Here is an 18,840-nt window from a genome sequence, read left to right on the forward strand (position 1 = left end):
TGCACATGCTGCTAAATTGTGCAAGCCACGGGAACACTTCTCAGAGGTGCTTCACTCCGCAGAGGTTACTCATTTGCCTCCAAGCGCCATCCAAGGTGTTGACTTGATGCTTTAAGGGCCCCTGTCAGGTACTCTGGGTCTGGGTTATCTGGAGACACCAAACACTTATCTGAGCTCAGTAGCCACCACCCTGTTCCCAACTCTGAAGTGCAGGGCGCTGGAAGTTGGGTGTTTTTCTCATGGAAGGCTTTCGCTTCTGGAATTTCCTGCCTGTCCTCATCCGCCAGAACCCCACCTTACTGACCTTCAGGGACTCATGAAAGACTTCTTTTCAAAATAACCTTTCCTGATGGCAAGAGACCTTAAGACTATAATATTTTATAAATGACAACTGAAGCCATCTATCACAGCTCGTGTTCTCCTGGGGGGATGATTTAATTTTGGTGCTTGCTTCCTGCAGCAATTTCAAGCAGGGTACAGTTTGGAGACCAAACATACCCGTGAGTGTCTGCCCCTTAGTGATGATTGAGCATGCCTACCTGGGTGTGCAAATATTTAGAATTCTGAAAATATATATTTAAAAAAAGGCTAGATTACCGCTCCTTCTCACCGTGTAGCTCAGGTGTGCCGTTGCCTGCCACTGCCCTGCATTCCGAGATGAGGAATGAAATTGCTCTTTCCAGAAAGCTCTAGGATGGTGTGCGTGTGTATCTGTCAGATCTCAAGCCCACCCTGGAGAGCAGCGCTGGCTCGGGCTGGACGCTGAAATATTTACTCTGGACCACTATGCCAAGACATTAACAGCTGCTGGGTTAATTATTGATGGAGTTAGTGTCAGTCATCTCCGAAGAAACCAAAAGAATAATATTTTAAAGTCATCTGGTAAAAAAAAAAAAAAAAAAAAAAAAAAAAAAAAAAAAAAAAAATCTCTGCTAACACAGCTCTCTGTTGTCCTTTATGACTCTTGCACTTCTCCAGCCAAAGAAGTAATCTCAGCAAAGCGCTCTTCTGAAATTATTTTTCCTCTTCCCTGAAATGTTTTCTTTCCAAGCACTCTCTCTCTCCCTTTCAGAACTCAGCACCTGGCTGTGTGCTTTGTACGGCGTTCAGAAGATGCCCTACATCAGGGCAACCGATGACACGTTTTCGTTTTGGAAAACTTAAACGCGGAAGAGAAATCCGGAGAGCAGGAGCCCCCCAGCCACGCGTCCTCCAGATCCTCAGCGAGGCGGGGATGCTCCCGCGCCCTGGGCCTGCCCGGCTCCGCTGTTCCGTGCGATCCTGCAGCCCGGAGCCCGCTGAAGAGGAAAAACACACAGCGGGGCTGAGGCTCTCCGAGGAGAGAGTTTCACTTGCCTAACATTTGAAAGATCCGCCCCACCGCGCCGCCGCCTGGCACCCGGGCTTGGAGACCGCCGCCTTTGCCAAGAATTTTATCTGAGCCCCGAGTCCCGAGGAAGCCGGAGCCCGCGGGGACCCCGGCGGGGCGCGCAGCGGGAAAGGCGGGCTTGGGAGGCGGCGATGCTGCGGGAGGCTCTGCAGTGTCCACCGGCCCCCGAGCGCTCCCGCCTCGCTCGCCATCGCGAGGGAGCCTCCCGAGCCCCGCGCTGACACCCCGTCGCCGGCTTCGGGAGGGGCGTCGGCGGGTGTCCCCCCTTCATCCCCTCCCCCCCACGGGGCCCCCGGCCGGGCGCGGCGCACCCCCCGCCCCGGGCGCGCCCTCCGCCGCGGGCTCACGCCCCTCACCTGGGCGAGGCCGGGCGCGCAGGCGCTCAGCGCGGGGGCCGCGGCCGGCGCCTCTGCCCGGCGCCTCCCGCAGGAGTTGGGCTGTTGGGACCGCGCCGCCGCCCCTGCTGTCGCCGCCGCCGCCCCCGCCCCCGCCCCGGCCCCGCAGATCGCGGGAAAGCGTCAGCGCCCAGCCCCGGAGCAGCCCGGCGGGACCGCCGCAGCCGCCAGCGCGAGCTCAGCGCCCGGCGGGGCGACCCTGGACCCGCGCCGGCGGCCCCCTCCGAGGTAAGTCCGGGCGCCCGCGCCCCCCGCCCGCCCCGCACCTGGGCGCCGCCGGGGATGGCGCGCAGCCCCCTCTCCGCGGAGTTCCCACTCCGGCCCGCGGTCCCACTTGTGGAGGAGGCTGCCCGGCGGCTGCTGGCCGGGCTGCGGGGGGTGAGGCTCCCGGAGCCCCCGGAGTTGGGAGTGGGTCCGAGAAGCCGAGGAGGAGAGGGGGCATCCCCCGCGCGGGCTCCCGGGCTCGGGGGGGAGGATGGAGAAGGGAGGAGGCAGGGACAGTGCCCCTCCGTGGTGAGCCGCAGTGCCCCCGCCGCCCGGGCTGGGAAGTTTGGGGCTGGCATCTCCTCCCTCTTCATTCTGAGGATAAATGGGTCTTGGGGGTAAGGATGGTGGGAGGAAGGGAGCAGTGGAAGAAGCTGGGGTCCCAAGAGAGCTCTGCGGCTGGTTGAAGGTGAAACGGGGTGGTGGGGTGGTGGGGTGGTGGGGTGTGTGTGTGGGGGTGCGGGGTGAGAGACAGTAAAAAGGTCTCAAAGTTTGCGGCTTGCTGGGATCCCTGAGCGGGGTCTGGGCTGCAGGGCGCCGGGGGAAGGTGTCTGCGCAAACTGGGAGCACCCTGTGGGGCTGCGGAAGGGATGAAGAGCAGGGGAGGGGAGGACCATCTGTTTGGACACTGTTCTTTGCGGGGGCCGGTGGGGAGAGCTGGCAGGACCACGCTTTCCGGAATGCTTTCCCAGGCTCTGGAGGACAATCGTTTCCTATGGTGAACCTGGATGGGGGAGTGTTAGGATTCTTCAAGGAAAATAAATTGCCACCAAGCCCTCAGCCCTCACCTGGGTACGAAAGAAACAGACTTTTGGAAGGCTCTCAAGTTCATGGCGTTAGCCAATGTCGTTTTCACGCAGAGGTGTGGCTTGCAGGTCTTTCTGGTTTTGCTTTGCTCAGGAGCACCACACCAGGATGAATGAATGCAAACTTTGTTAAGATGTAGCAAAAGATGCTCAGAAAGAACAAATAAAAACATTTGCTTCAAGGAGTCCAGCCTGAAGCTTGGACACTGGCAGCTTCAGAACAATGCATGAAGCAGTAGGAAATGCACTTATCAAATTAAAAAAAAAAAGAAGCTTTTCATAAAGTCAATAAGCTACATCTTAGATAAAGTTCAAGGTTTTGGCTTGAAAGAATTTCCTGGGCCTGGTTTCACTGCTTTTCACGGTCCTTTCATCTTATTTTGATGCCATATGTGCAGTGAGTATGCACCACCCCTTCCCTCTATTAGATAAATTCCCCGAGAACGCAAACACTGCATTGCAAGTTCTGATGTTGCTTGAGGGTTTTAAGGTGGAAAATGCTTATTCGGTCCAAGTGTGGGTTGTAGTTCAGATTCTATATTCCCATAAATCAAATATTGGTGGATTTATAATTTACGTTCCTCCTCATTTCCAAAGTGATTGGAGGAAGCTTGGAATGAAAACCACAAACCAAAGAGCTATTCTTGTAGCTCTCCTTGACCTCTCTTGCGTTTGTAGTAAAATTCTTTTGAGAAGGTGAATCCTCCTAACAAAGGAAAAACTACCTCTGTGGGATCATCCTGGTGATATAAATACTTTTCAGTATCATTCCTTACTCAATTTGTTTGCATTCTATTATTTTACATTACCTAAGAAATCATCTTTTTATAGATTATTGCCACTAAATAACAACTATAGGAGCAAAAATTTGAACTTGACCGCACTTGACCAATAAACAGATTCCCAGAGCAAAAATAGAACTGTGAACTTAATGCATCCTTCTTTTTAAAAATTTTCAATTATTTAATTTCTTTTAAAAAAAACCCCACATTCAATCTCTTAAGCATCTTCCCCATCACATAGTTAATTAAATTTTTTATTTTTATTAAATGTATTAGGGTGATATTGTTTAACAGGATCATATAGGTTTCAAGTGTACATTTCTATGATATAAGATCTGTATATTGCACTGTGTGTCTCCCGCACACCCCCCCCCCCCCAATGTATCCTTGAACTGAAGGAGAAAGGGAAAACAATTTGAGTGGTGTCTTCTCTACAGTCAAACCAGAGAAGGAACTATTATTAGTACTTGTCACCAAATATATAGACAATTATCAATAGTAAGACCTGTGAGCAGTTGGAGGAAACCTATATGAAGAGTAACTATTATATGAGGGTCTATCAAAGTATATCAAGTGTTCTCAGAATCTTTTTTCTTAGGCTAGTGACCTGGCTTAGACAGAAAATCAAAATCCTGCAGAACAAACACAACTCTCCAAGGGGAGATGTCTCTATGGAACAATGCTGTGTGGAGATTCTCTGATTAAACCCTTGAACTGGGCACCTCCCACCCTTTAGATTTGTTTCTGAATTTGAAGATATTTTTGCTTGATTTTTAGCAACAATTAATACTAAAAATACAAGCAATTGTTTTGCTTCTCATAGGTGTGACTTCTTTGCCAACACCTGGAACAGAAGGAAAGGGTAAAATTGATTGTCTCTTGTTTCTATAAGATCACGTGTCTTCAAAGATTTAAAGAACAATGATCGTTTGTCCCACTTTCCCACTGCTTTTCATGTGCTTCGAGGACTTCATGGTGACAGTCCCCCTCACCCAAACCCACCATTTAACTATGTCTATTTTGTCACCTCCCCTGCTCCTGTCTCTGTTCCCCATGAGTCTTAATGTGGTCTTTTCAACCTGCCTTTTCTTTTTCACTTTTCTTAGTACTGTATAATTCTCTTGATCCTCTTTGTTTTATAGATAATCTCCTTTTTGCTTTTGGTTCTGTGGTGTCCTTTTATTAGTGCTAGATTGTTTTCCTAAAGTAACCTCTTTATCTCTACTTTCCCTCCTAAATTTCATGTTGACATTTTGAACTATCTACGAGATGGCTTTTATATTACTCTCAGATGCTTCAAATCTAACAGATCTAAAGTCTAATCAACATCTTTCTCCTTCCATGGACAGGGGTGACTGCTAATTTCTGTCACCCAGAGCCTTCTCAATATCTTTGCTTTCCACATACAATACACAGGCAAATCCCAGAGACTCCATTTCCATGATGCTTCATGATGTTCTCCAGTCTTGTTATTCCCTTGGTGATGGTGATGGCTTTGTTCAGACTCTTTTTATCTCTTTTTAGAGACCACCATGATGTCTTCCTGACGAGTTTCCCATCTCCTGTCTCTCTCATTTCCAGGCCATTTACACAATTTACACTTGGTTTGCAGAAGAAGCTTCTTGAAGCAGAGCTCACCTCAGTCACTGTCTAATGAACTTTCCCCCAGTGCCCAACCAAATGCCACATACTCATCTTCCCTGATGTTTAAGACCCTTTGCAGTCAGTCCAGACCCACAGTAGCTCCACAGTTTTTATTTTGATCTCAGAGATTCATTAACTCATTTGTTAATTTATTCAATGGACATCTGAGTGCCCCCTAAAAGCCAGGCAAAGTTCTAGGTAATCATTTTAGAAGTACCTAAGTATTGGTACAGTGACATGTTTCAAATTTATTTGTCAATGGTGGAATCCTCTGTTAAAATATGATCTTATCTTTTTGGCCAGCATGGCTCAGTAGTTGAGCGTTGACCTATATACCAGAAGGTCACATGCCCAGGTTGTGGGCTCAGTCCCCAGTTGGAGGGTGTACAGAAGGCACCAGCCAATGATTCTTTCTCATCATTGATGTTTCTGTCTCTCCTTCCCTCTCTGTTCCTTTCTGAAATCAATACAAGTTAAAAAAAAAAAAATCTTGTATCGTTGAAATGGGGCCCCAGCAATCTCATCAGCCTCCCCGCCCTACCCTTACGGATGATTAGAGGAAACCTATTAGTAGTCTCTGAGGCACCATCACAGACTTCTGAGTCTGCTTGAAACAATTCAAAAAACACTGCTCTAGGCGGAAGGCAATGTTCCTTTAACACCCAGCAGGCCTGTGAGTTCTGCATCTTTGCTTGTGCTGTTCCCTTGGCCAGAAACAGGGCCTCCCACTTTCCCATAACCATTCCTGCCCGTCAGAGTCAGTGCAATTGCTGTACACTTTCTATCTCATTTGGAATTCAGTGTTTGCTCCTCCAAACCATTTTGCTTGACTTCCTCTTGGAGCACATCATGGTCTTCCTCATCTATATGTGCTTTCTGCATTCTCCCCTAAAGGAACTATGCCAACCACACCTGACCTCAAGCATCTGTTACCAAAAATACCCAGCTCTGGGCCTGACATATCGTGGGGGACATTAACAAATAATTTAATTAGATTGACTTCTACTTAGTTCTCTAGTTCCCATCTCTGCCTGTAATTGCTCTTTGTTTTAATTCCTCATTTTGGTTCATATAGTAGAGCCAGGGCTTCTTAAAACTGTTTATGCATCTTAATCACAAGGGGATCTTATTGAAATGCAGACCTTGGTTCAGAAGGTTAGGGATGAAGCACCCGGATGCTGCATTTCTAACAAGTTTCCCGGTGATGTTTCATAGCTGATCCAACAACTCCACTTTGAATGGCAATGGTAGTAGATGCCACTTCCCAGGTTTGGGAGTTTTTGGCAGCCCCCACCTCTTTGTTTGGTGATTTTTCTCCAGTCAGTGTTTGATTTGATATTATTTCTATTTTGAAAGGACTTTAGGCTTCAGCATGCTTCCCAAGACTGAATGGAAAGCATGGCGATTCTCTTGTATTTTCCCCTTGCGTTGCTGTTACGGCATTGCAATGGCCGGTTCTCGCTATTGTTCTCTGGCCCGTTTATTGCTTTATTACATATCTCTCCTCATTTACCTGTCAGTCAATTTCAGATTGTGGCTGTTCTCCTTTCTCATCATGTTATGATCTTTTCTTTCTTTTGCTCTTTCTGGTTTTTTACATTCTCTTCAGATGCCTTGGCTGACTCCTTGCCCCAACTGTTTGCCTGCTGCTTCCAAAACTTCGCTGTGAAAGGAGCAGTGAAATTGGGCGCAGGAGACTCCAGCTCCCATTCTGCCTTTCCTGCTGCTGGGGGACCCTGGGCAAAGCTGCTTCTCTCCAGGGCTCCTCACTTGTGGCTGGAGGGTGTGGATTGCATCTCCTGGGTCTGCTTCAGCACTGAGATGCCAGGTGGGATCTTCATGTGGGGCAGAAAGGGCAGACTGGGAAGGAAACAAGTATGGCCTGCTGATGTAGGTGTGGATGGATGCCCCCATCTAGTGTTTCTGTTCCAGATAAACAATTGGAGCTTTGGTTGTTCTGCCACTACTTGGAGAAAGACTCATATTAAAAAACAACAACAACAACAACAAAAAGCACCATCCTTGGCATTTGCTAATAAAGTTGCTTTCAACCCTAGATTCACACTAAAATTCTCTCAGAAGCTTAAAAAAAAATAGTGATATTTTTTGCTCATCTCGAGGGAATGATTTATCAGTATTTTTAAAATCTCCCCAAATGATTCTAATTTCCAGCCCGGGTGGAGCATCTGGTCTGTAAAGAGAATATGGACTGGTGGTTAGGAACATAGCATGTGTTGAGTCAAACCCTGGCTTTGCTCCTTACCAGCTTTGAGAGGTTAGGGAGGTTACTTAACTTTTTTGGGCCTCAATTTCTTGATATGTGAAATGGATTGACTTGGTTATAAGGAATTGGTAAGATCCAGCAGAAGGGTGCTGTGTACATCTGGTTGTTTAAGAGAGAATAGGGGTTGTTTTTCATGATAATCACAGTATTACAATTTACATCCCTCAATCATGTAAGGGTCATCTTGTCTTAGTCCAGTTAACACTCTCATCACCCCTTGTTTACCTTTAACATATTTAGCAGAGTATAATCAGTTTGAAAAGAAATTTATGAGCTTTTTTTTTTTTTTCAAGTTAGTGACAAAATACAGAAGGTGGGTATATTAATAAAAAGCAATCACCCTTATAGTTTTGATCCATTTGGTGCCACATCAACTCTATGATCTCATAAATAGCAGAGATGGATTAAAATACTTATAAACTGACATAAGAAGATGACCAGGCTTTTATATCCACTTCATGAAAAATAACTAGCTCTTTAATAAAGACAGTTCTGTCACCAACAAATAGAAAGGTTTGAAATTCATGGATCTAAGAGAGCATTTTATTTTGGAAATAAATATGAATGTGCTGCACGTTTGCATTTTTACTTTATAACGGGAGATGAAGTTTTTGTTTTTTTAAAAAAGCACACACACAGAGATATTCTGTGCTATGCAGACTAAAACTAATCAACTCTTCTCTTTTTGGCTGAGATTCTGGAATAGCCATTATGCTATTATGGTATCCTTATATCAGCAATGCAAAGATGGAATAAATGGACATAAGCAATATTAACTGAAGGCCCACATTCCTTTTTTATGTATGCATCTGAAAATAAATAACAAGAGTGCTTATTAATTTCTCTAGGCCTGGCATGAATATCAGCAGTTGTTATGCTGATGTCCTTTACATGTGAAAGGACTGCAGATGGATCCAGTTCGCCTCCTTTTTTCTTGGAATAAAATGTTTCATTTCATTTCTGCATTATTTACTCCGTTCAATTAAATCCTAACTAAAGTTTATTTTTCCATATTGTGATGTGTTCTTTTTAGCAACACAATTAAGAAGATGTTATGAACTTTTAAAAAGAACTTTTGAGCTACACTAAAAGAGGCCCATTGTGAGAGTTAATTTGCCAATTCTTTTAAATCTTAGCTTTAATATACTCATGTTAAATTGTGTAAAATTCCACAGAGATCTGTGATATTTGATGTTTATTGGTTAGAGAGGTCAGTCTGATCGTTACTCTATTACATAAGGTTTTCAGAGTGTAGAGGCCTGGAATCTTGGTCAGTTCATCTCAGGCTTAATAGGTTGTTATCTCTCTGAAATACTACTTAGGAATATAGAAATGACTACTATGCAGTAAAATAAACTCATTGTTGTTAGTGTTAAAAGGGATCTTTATCCAAAATCCTTATTGATAAATTAGAAAAATAAGATTCAGAGAATTTATAATATTTAAATTTGAGCCTAGGCAGATTAAACATTACAAGTAAGGGGTAGAAAAATTCTAGTGATATTAAAACTAGAATTTAAAGTTCACATAGAAATTGAGTGAACTCACTGGGTGATGTCCTTAGATTTAATACTTTTTAAGAATTGATTAGAGAGAGAGAGAGACATCAATTTGTTGTTTTATTTATTTACGCTTTCATTGATTGATTCTTGTATGTGCCCTAACTGTGGATTGAACCTGCAACCATGGTGTATCAGGATGATGCTCTAACCAGCTGAGATATCTGGCCAGGACCTACATTTGATACTTTAGATATGGAAAAACTTTTCCTTATAAAATTGGGAGAGGTATTACCTATATGTTATGAAAAGTATAATGCTGAGAATAAGAATACAAAATATAAAATGTCATTGTTTATGTTTAAATGTTACCAGTGATGTCAGCTCTCGGTTCTCGAGTTCAGCAAAGAAAGAATTCAGAGCTAAGAACTCTAGGGCAAGAGGAAGTTTATTTAGCATGCAAAGCAGAAGTACACTTAAAGAGAAGATCCCAGTGGGCTGCTTTGGGCCTTTTAGAAAGAGTGTCACGAGGCAAAAGAAGCGAGCCAGCTGGGCAGCATGGACTCAGGAAACAACTTACGGAGGCAAAAGAAGGGCTCTTGAAGACAGGTTCAGGGAGTTAGCCCGGGACAAGCTGCCACTGTCCACTGTTCCCCTGGTTGCAAGTCTCATGGGACTCTTAGAGCTTAGGAGAAAGAAAACAAAGATACACACCTGAAGAAAGAAAGTGTGGGCATGTTAGAGAGAGAGCCTATACTGGGTCCTTGGTCTTAAGAGTTTTTATATGTTTTCTAAAGGCAGAAATTTTAAAAGAGATCTCAGGGGAGGATAATTCATCAGCTTTCCAGGTGTGTCCTTTAATATGCCAGTTCATCAGTGTTGTGGTCTCTACTGATTGGTTGACACTAGAGCACATGTGTCAAACACAAGGCCCGCGGGCCAAATCCGTCCCGCCAGGCCTTGCAATGTGGCCCGCACCGCGCTGTCATCACTGCACTCCGCTGCGTTTCCATCACAATGACAGCTTATGACTGTTCAGTAAACCATTCAGCCCGCGATTTAGGCTGGATTTTAGATTTTGGCCCCTTCTCTGATTGAGTTCGACACCCCTACACTAGAGGCTCATTGATCATTGCATCTGATTCTGATGTCAGCCATGGCAGCATCACTTTGTCTGGTTTTGTTGATTTTCTGGATTTGGAGCCTAAACAACAGCTGAGGCCTAGATGTTATCTCTAGTTTGACCAAAACTCTGTATCTGTGATCAACAGACTGAGGATTTGTTCTTAAGATTATTTGATGCTGATCAGAACCTCACTGTCCCAAGGGCTTAATGCTTAAGGGAGTGGTTGTGCAAGGGAAAAGAAGGCAGATGAGGCCAGTTTAAATAAGCTTTCTGTCTCAGTATCCCCATTCCACTTGCCAAGGAATTTTCCTAACTTCTTAATATCCTGCCACACTAATTTACTTGTTTATAAATCCAGGCATTTTGATTTTATATATATGAAATATTTTTACTTAAATAAATTGGTCATCGCACATAGTCTTAAATAACATCTGGGAATGCTGATGATAAAACACATCTCTTTCTCTGCATGAGTTGTATTAATGTAGGTGAAATTAGTTTAGCCCAGTGGTCGGCAAACTGTGGCTCTTGAGCCACATGCAGTTTGCAGCTTTGTTGACTAATGAGTTTGCCGACCACAGGTATAGCCTAATGGTTGAGTTCAGGCTCTGGAGTTGGACTTCATGGATGCAAATTCTACTTCTTCCATTTATTGCTGTGTGACTTCAATCAAGTTACTCAAATTCTCTGTGTCTTAGCTTCCCAGTACGAGTGAATTTTTCGTGGGATTATTGTCAAGTAACATGAGATAATACACATAACACAATTAACCAAGTTCTTGGTACCTACAGTACCCATAAAATAGCCATGAATAGACATTATGTAGTTTAATAATTGATATCTGTTACCTTCTAGGGACACTGATTTCTTTGCCAAGAGAACGTTTGCAACTCAGATTTTTTAGCCTTCAGTTTGAAACTTTCTTTGTATTTTTTATTATGTTTTTCTCATCTATTTTTCCTTGTTTACTTTAAGAGAACAATGAGACAAAAGGGAGAATAGAGGTGTGGAATTGTAAGCACTGTAAGGACTCTTAAAAATTTGCAATCATGTGAAACACTGACAAATTTTTAATAACAAAACAAATAACCTGGGCTCTAAAATTTTTGGAAAGACCAAGTGATCTTTAAAAGTAACTTAAAAAATGTAGCTTCTGCATGAATGTGCTTCATGAACTTGGTAGGCATGTTTAAATCTGGGAAGTTTGAAAATGACCCATATCGGAGAGTGACTCAGGTATAGGAGCCAGCTTATGTAACTATGGTGTGTGTAACCAGGGTGGACTCATTCAAGACAGTCTCTTCTTAGGCACCGGAATTGCAATCGGATAATTACTTGAATCCTCCCGGGTTCAAAGAGATTATTTTAATACTTGTAGTGGGTTTTCTAAGTTAGAATTTAGACAAAAATAATTAGCAAGAAAAAAGCATAATTTGTGCAGAATCATTGAAGACTTTAAGTCCATATATACTATAGTCTGAATCATCAATCCCACTTCCACAGGATGAAAGTCATCCCTACACAGAATGTGGAAGCTGAAGTGTTAGTCTTGTTCCTTTAAAAATATGTTTTTACTTATTTCAGAGAGGAAGGGAGGGGGAAAAGAGATAGAAACATCAATGATGAGAATCATTGATCCCTTGACTCTGGCATGCCCTCTCCTGGGGATTGAGCTCACAATTCAGGCATATGCCCTGATAGGGAATCAAACCCTGACCTCCTAATTCATAGGTCCTCAACCATTGAGCCATACTGGTTGGGCTTGTTCCTTTTTTGGTATAGCCTTTTCCTTGTGTCTCATCCATGTAGTCACTAGGGTGGCTCTACAAATGTTTCTAGTGATGCTTGAACTTCCTAGATTATCTAAGAGAATTCCTGAGGAGCTTACAAAAATAAATGCAGTTTCCTGGAATTCACCCTTAAAATTTCTGACTAGCCAGGTCAAAGTTAGGACCCAGGAATTTAAACATTTTATCTAAATACTTTATAATTATCTCAGTGGATTCACAGACCACACTCAGAAATGAGTATTCATTCTCTAAATTAGCACTAGCTTTCAACCTTGAGATACGTATCAGAATTACTGTGGTTTATCTTAGAAGAAAGATCTCAGGCTCAGTTCTTCCATGTTGAAAAACCACAGGACATTCCTTCCTTTAGTTGCTCGGAGTCACCCTGTGGAGCCTATCCAGTGTGAATTCTAATGAACCAGACCACTCTTTCACTGACGTCCCCTGGCCTTTGCCCACAGGATTTAGTTCACCATGGTTGTCTGTGGCCATGTGGGCTACCTGCCATCTCCCTCAGCATCCCTGTGACCTCAGATTCCAGGGCCCAAATCTAACCCTACAAAATCTAAAGGGAAGTGCTGGGAGGTAAAGCATTGCAGCCAGAATTCTTCCCTGGCTCCCCAGCTGATGATCTCCCAGTGACGTTCTCTAGCCAGTGCTGTGTGGAGCATTGCCTTTGCCTACATGTCTCATAGCTTCAGACAACCCCAGTGGTTCTGGTAACCACATGGATGGCAGTGCCCATATGGGTGGTTCAGAGACCACCATGGCTACTGAATGTCAGCACTGTCTCTTCCCTTTCACATCTCCAGGCTTCTTCATTCTCTGCATCCTGAGAATAGCCATTTCTCCTGTCCTTGTGGTTTTATGGTGAGAAACACGGGCTCCTTTCTCTCTGGCCTCTTTCTGTTGTCCCTTTTCCACAGCTGCTAACTAGAGACTCTAAGGACCATGCCAAATGGACAGATGTGATGGCTCATATTCAAACTGCTGCTGTCCTGGCAGCGAGACCCCATTTAAGTCCTTTCAAATCCCTGAAGAATTTCTTGCCTCGCTGTATATAGCTTACATAAGCAAGGTTTAAATTTGTCAAGAATTTCACAAGTTCCCAGATCTGTTGTCTTCCTCTTATACTGCATTGGAAAACGAATAGTACAATGTGCTCTTGGCTTGCATGGGAAAAAGGCAACCTGATCTTTGGAAATATTTGATTTCTTGAAATCGTGTTTCTGAATTCTCAAGAATTGTAGCAAGAACAGTTGTTTACTGTGTATGTGTAACAATTCTGAGTCTCCAGAGTATGTACTTCAATGGACCCATTTTAAAAACACAAATTATGCAATGTTTCAGTGAAGCTACATAAAATAATGATAAATATGCCATTAAAAGTGATTAAGTATTATATTATGAATACTCTATTGTGGTTAATTTCAAAATCCAGCAATACCATTCTCTCTTGTTAAAGAACCCTTTGTTATTGAGAAAACCTCAGAAAGTGACTGAGGGTAAGGTGGCAAAAAAGTTGACAGTTTAGTATCTCCTCATTGCAAGGTCATGTTATGACAGAATTCTACATTCAGCCTGACTCAGCCCTCCTCAATGTCAACTCCTTTTCTCAACTATAAGGAAAGCTCACTGTAACTGAAGGGAGCAGGGGTGGGTGAAGATGGGTGATTGGCAAAAAGGTATACCTACCTGCTCTGGCTGGTATTGCTCAGTGGGTTGGACCACCAAAAGGTTACAGGTTCAATTCTTGGTCAGGGCACATACCTAGGTTCTGGGTTTGATTTCTAGTCAGGCCAGGCATAGGAGGCAACCAATTGATGTTTCTCTCCTATATGAATAATTCACTCTCACATTCTCTCTCCAATTCCCTCTTTTTTAAAATCAATGGAAATATCTTCAGATGAGGATTAAAAAAAAAAAAAGGTATTCCTATTTGAAAAGTCTTGTCACCAATTAAATTAAATGTGAGAGTGAATTATGCATATAGGAGATCTACAGGAGATAGCAATGTCAGACCTTATGGATCTTCTCAAAACAAAATTATTGGTCACATGGCAAGTTTTTAAAACATTAGGAAATATTTTAAAAGGCAGCCTCTGAACTATTAGCATCAGAAGGCTAGTAATGGTGCTTGTTTGAGAGGCCTTCCACAGGACAGATTTGCAGTAGCCTCCTGGGCTGTGCTGAGTTGGGTAGGTTGTAGCACTTCAAAATCCTCTCAGTCTAGCCCACTTGCTTGTGTCTGTTATTCTGACCATGAGAAACTGTGCACTAGGGGCATGATTTCAGCACTGGATGACGCCACTATAAGTGGTCCAGAATGAAGAAAGACACAAGCTTCTGACCCCCATGCTGTCATTTCCTAACCACCTCTAGCAACAGAACAAGGCACATGTCTCACCATCTAGTACCAGATAAGATGGCTTTGAACAGACATGGCAGCTGCCTGTAAGGACATGAAGGGATAACATGTGGACAAAGAAGTAGATTCACCTTTCTCAAGTTCCAACAGGCATGACCAGACTCAGTGAGTTGGACCTTAGGGAGGCAGATTTCAACTAGATACAAGAGAGAGCTTTCTAATGATTCAGAGCATCCAGCAATGGCCTTGAAGTTTCATGCTTGCTCCAAAAGCTAGTATGCGACATATAAGAGGATCAGCCACCAGAAACAAGACAGAAGGAATTACAACGTTGAGTAGAAGCGCATCTTGGCTGATCACTACAATCTGTTCCCTTCTTAGCATTATTGATAAAGTAATTTGAGGAGTGGCAGTAGGAAGGGGAGACATAAAAAAACAGGTGATTTTCTCTTAAGAAAATCCATAAGGCCTGATATTGCTATCTCCTATATTATCTCCTAGGAAGGCATTCTGCTCCTACCTGTACAATGGCCAAAAGGGCAAAACATTTCAGTGATTGGAAATATATTTATTTTAACAGTAGAGGCCCAGGGCACGGAATTTTTGCACAGAGGGGCAGGGTCCCTCAGCCCAGCCTGCTCTCTTTCACAATCTGGGGCCCTTGGGGGATATCCAACTGCCAGTTTAGGCCTGATTCTGGGATTGAGCCTAAACTGGCAGTCCGATATTATTCTCGCAATCCAAGACTGCTGGCTCCTGCCTCATCGCCCCTAACCACACTCCTGCCTTTCTGATCACCCCTAACCACTCTGCCTGCCTTCTGATCTTCTCTAACTGCTCTCCTGCCTGCCTGATCACCCCTAACTGCCTCTGCCTTGGCCCCCACCACTGTGGCTTAATCCAGAAGGTCATCCGGAATATGCAGTCTAATTAGCATATTATGCTTTTATTATTATAGATTTGCACAAAATGTTCTGGAGGAGACACTGGAAGTAGGTGTGATCTATCTTAATCCTATATAATAAAAGGCTAATATGCAAATTGTCCCCTCCAGAGTTTGACCAGGAGTTCGATCGCTTGCTATGAGGTGCTCTGATCACAAGAGGGCAGCATGGAACATGGCAGGTGACCAGTGGCGGCAGCGGGACACTGAGGGAGCCAGGGAAGGAGGAGGCGGGGAGGGGGGAAACTTGATGGGCCATGATCGCTGGCCAGGCTTAGAGACCCCACCAGTGCACCAATTTCATGCACCAGCCTCTAGTACTGTATAATATACCACACACAGATTAAGATTCCTTTGTTTGAAAAAGCTGTCACTGAGCAATAGTGACATAGCAGCTCCTGAGCCTGACAATAAACAAACACCTTATAAAAATTTATGAAGTTCAGGTTGTAAAGAACACACTGCACATACCAAGTGAGTACCATTTCTTATGAAAATAATTTTATCTGTAAGTCCGTTGTTTCCATATGGCCCATAACAGAAGCTTGTGCCTCAACAGCCTGTGAACTTTTATGTGGGCTTTCAAAAGGGGATGATAGTTTTATGAGATACGATTTTCTCATCTCACCAAATTAGATTATTTGAGATAGCGTCCCTGGATGTGGAATTTCCATCCTGAGTAGATCTGCACCTCTGAGACTCCGTGCAGCCTGCTAGCAGAGTGGAAATGGAGCATAATAAATCTGGCCCGAGCCCATTTCTCTCCACACAACTCCATAATTCATTCTTTGCTTGGTACCATGACCACTTTTTTTTTTTTTTTTTTTAATAGCTAATCAGTCTGCATCCTGGCTGGCTCCCTTCATGTGCAATACCTCCTCCTTGGTCCAGATCTCGCCTCCTGGCACACTCTACTGCTTCCATGCTTCTTTCTAGAGCCGGATGCTGTCAAGGACCCTGGATCCAAGCTGTTCCTAATCATATGGCCAGCAGTTAGTCTACTTACAGGGTGGCTGATTTGTTGTCTTTACTTGAAAATATACGTTCCGTTTAAAATGGATAAAGACAGACAGCATATCTCTGGAGTACTTCTGTGACCCAATACGTCTGTTATTCTCTCCTGAATCTCCTCAGAGGGGTCAGAGAAGTGATCTGCTACTGAAGCCACATGGCTCTGTGTTCCAGTTCCTCCCATGAGAAATGCTTCCTCGCCGCTCCTGTGGCTTTTCTCCTTTTCCTTTGCTTCAATATTGCAGGTGACTTTTAGGAGTTTGGAAATAAAGAAGAGTTTAGGGAAATATTCTTCAAGGTGGAATAGAGTCAATCATACTCAAATGCACTGGAAGTCTGCATGCCCATCTCCAAACTTAATTATTTTTATGATATTGGGGAAGGAACTTATTTTTATTTAATTTATTTTTTAAAAATATATTTTTAGCCAAAACCGATTTGGCTCAGCGGTAGAGTGTCGGTCTGCAGACTGAAAGGTCCCAGGTTTGATTCCGGTCAAGGGCATGTACATTGGTTGCGGGCACATCCCCGGTAGGGGTTGTGCAAGAGGCAGCTGGTCGGTGATTCTCTCTCATCGACATTTCTAGCTCTCTCTCTCTCCCTTCCTCTCTGTAAAAAATCAATAAAATATATTTTAAAAAATACATATTTTTTATTGATTTCAGAGAGGAAGGGAAAGATAGAGAGAGATAGAAACATCAATGAAGAGAGAGAATCATTGACTGGCTGCTTCTGCTCCCTACTGGGGATCAAGCCCACAACTGGGCATGTGCCCTTGACTGGTATCAAACTTGGACCCAGACCCTTCAGTCTGCAGGCTGACACTCTATCTACTGAGCCACACTGGCTAGGGTGGGGAAGGAATTTATTTTTACTGGCACTCACCTTCATCATGTGCAAAATAAGCATCAGTAAGTGAATTTTAAGAGAGAAAATTCTATAAATTGTGAATTGTACAGGCATGGAAAATTGTCCTCTTATCTTTCCTACAATTAATTTAATAATTATTGTCTTAAGATTATGTCAATGGAATCTGGTCTTCAGAAGAAGAGTTATCAAAAGGATTGTGCTCCCCCACAGAGGGTAGACCAGGGGCCACTCAGAAATTACTTTGTGTACAAGGCCAGCTGATCAGCTGCAGTTTGGCTGTGGGGTACGTATCACACATAGATTAAGATTATCACACATAGGCAGGCACCTAGAGCAGCAATTTTATGGAGAATGTAAGACTAAGCATGCTCAGTGTGACACAAAACTGGCAACAGAATCAACAACATCTAGTTTGCTGGTTTCAGGGAAAGAGTTATCTTTATGTCCTTCAGTGATTTTAAAGACTCTTAATGAAATAGCTCCTTTAATTTTTTTAATGCTTTCATCTGAATTTATTTCCAACTCCCAGAATTTGTTAAGAGCCTCCATGCCTTACCTTGTTTTACAGAGGAAAATAAAGCACCGAGAAGTTACCTAATGAGCCCAGAGTAGCACAGCCACGTAGGGGCAGAGCAGAACTGGGGTCTCCCCAAGGAGGGGGTTCCTAGCTCCCAAGGTCGGTGCATCCAAATGGCAGCATCAGCATCACTTGGATGCAGAATCTTGGGCCTCACCTCAGACCTGCTGAATCTGAATCTCCATTTTAAACCTGGACGTGTTGCATGTGCACATTGAAGACTGAGGACAGTAAGTGAGGTGGAGCCATCACTCTCCATTAACAGTTCCTCCCTGCTTTCGGCACATGGCCAGCCCTTTTGGCTCACTGAGAGGCCGCTCTGTAAAGGGAAAAATGCCTGAGGTGATTCAGGACAGCTTCCTGGACTTTATAGGTGAAATAAAGCAGAGCGTTACTCCCCCTCTTTCAAATATTTTGAGAGGTTATTTAGAGCCACACAAATCGATAAACAGATAGGGAATGCTTATGTCAGTTAATTCTTTGTAAGTTCATTTCTGGTTAAACAGCCTTCTAATATAACCACCTTTGTCATCCAAATTCCACTTGAACAGGGCAAGGGAGTAACATATCTGATTAGACATCTGAGTGATTAGAACAATTTAAATTAAATCTTGTGCTTCTGTTTCTGAAATGACTTCAGGATGCTGAAGTTGTTGGACATCCTAAGTTCCAAATTCTGGAAACAGTCATTCTAGATTTTTTAAAAAGAATATGTCTTTACCATGTAATTATAAAAGTAACTGAATAACACCAAGTATGGGATATAAATATGCTTTAATTATTTATCTGATAGTCATTAACTTCTCCAAGAAGGTGACTTTGCACAGTCAACTAAAAGTATGCATTCAGTCACTATCGTATGCAAGTATGTCAGTGGAGAGAATATTGTCTAAGAAGAGAATATTTGACATGTTCCCTTTTTCTCTCATCATCTTGCAAAAGAACCAGTTGGCTTTGAAGAAGCCCTGCAAGCCATACAACATGACAACGTTTGATAGTGCCAACATAACTGAATGGGACAGATGACAGTGATTTACTTTGCTCAGAGATTTTTAGGACCACCTAAACACACTCTGGATTCTAGGGCACCT

The 18,840-nt window shown here is 43.4% G+C and overlaps 1 protein-coding gene across 2 annotated transcripts in view; it reads left to right on the forward strand.

Moving 5' to 3' along the window:
* Positions 1–1,675: 1,675 nt before the first annotated feature.
* Positions 1,676–18,840, forward strand: part of ZNF385B (zinc finger protein 385B) — a 340,310-nt gene continuing 323,145 nt past the window's right edge. For both annotated transcript variants that reach the window (XR_006740467.1, XM_036421911.2), the window contains exon 1: positions 1,676–2,013. The gene's annotated coding sequence lies outside the window, so the exon portion shown is untranslated. The remainder of the gene's footprint in view (positions 2,014–18,840) is intronic.

This window comes from Pipistrellus kuhlii, unplaced genomic scaffold, assembly GCF_014108245.1.
Source record: "Pipistrellus kuhlii isolate mPipKuh1 unplaced genomic scaffold, mPipKuh1.p scaffold_m20_p_7, whole genome shotgun sequence".
NCBI lineage: Eukaryota > Metazoa > Chordata > Mammalia > Chiroptera > Vespertilionidae > Pipistrellus > Pipistrellus kuhlii.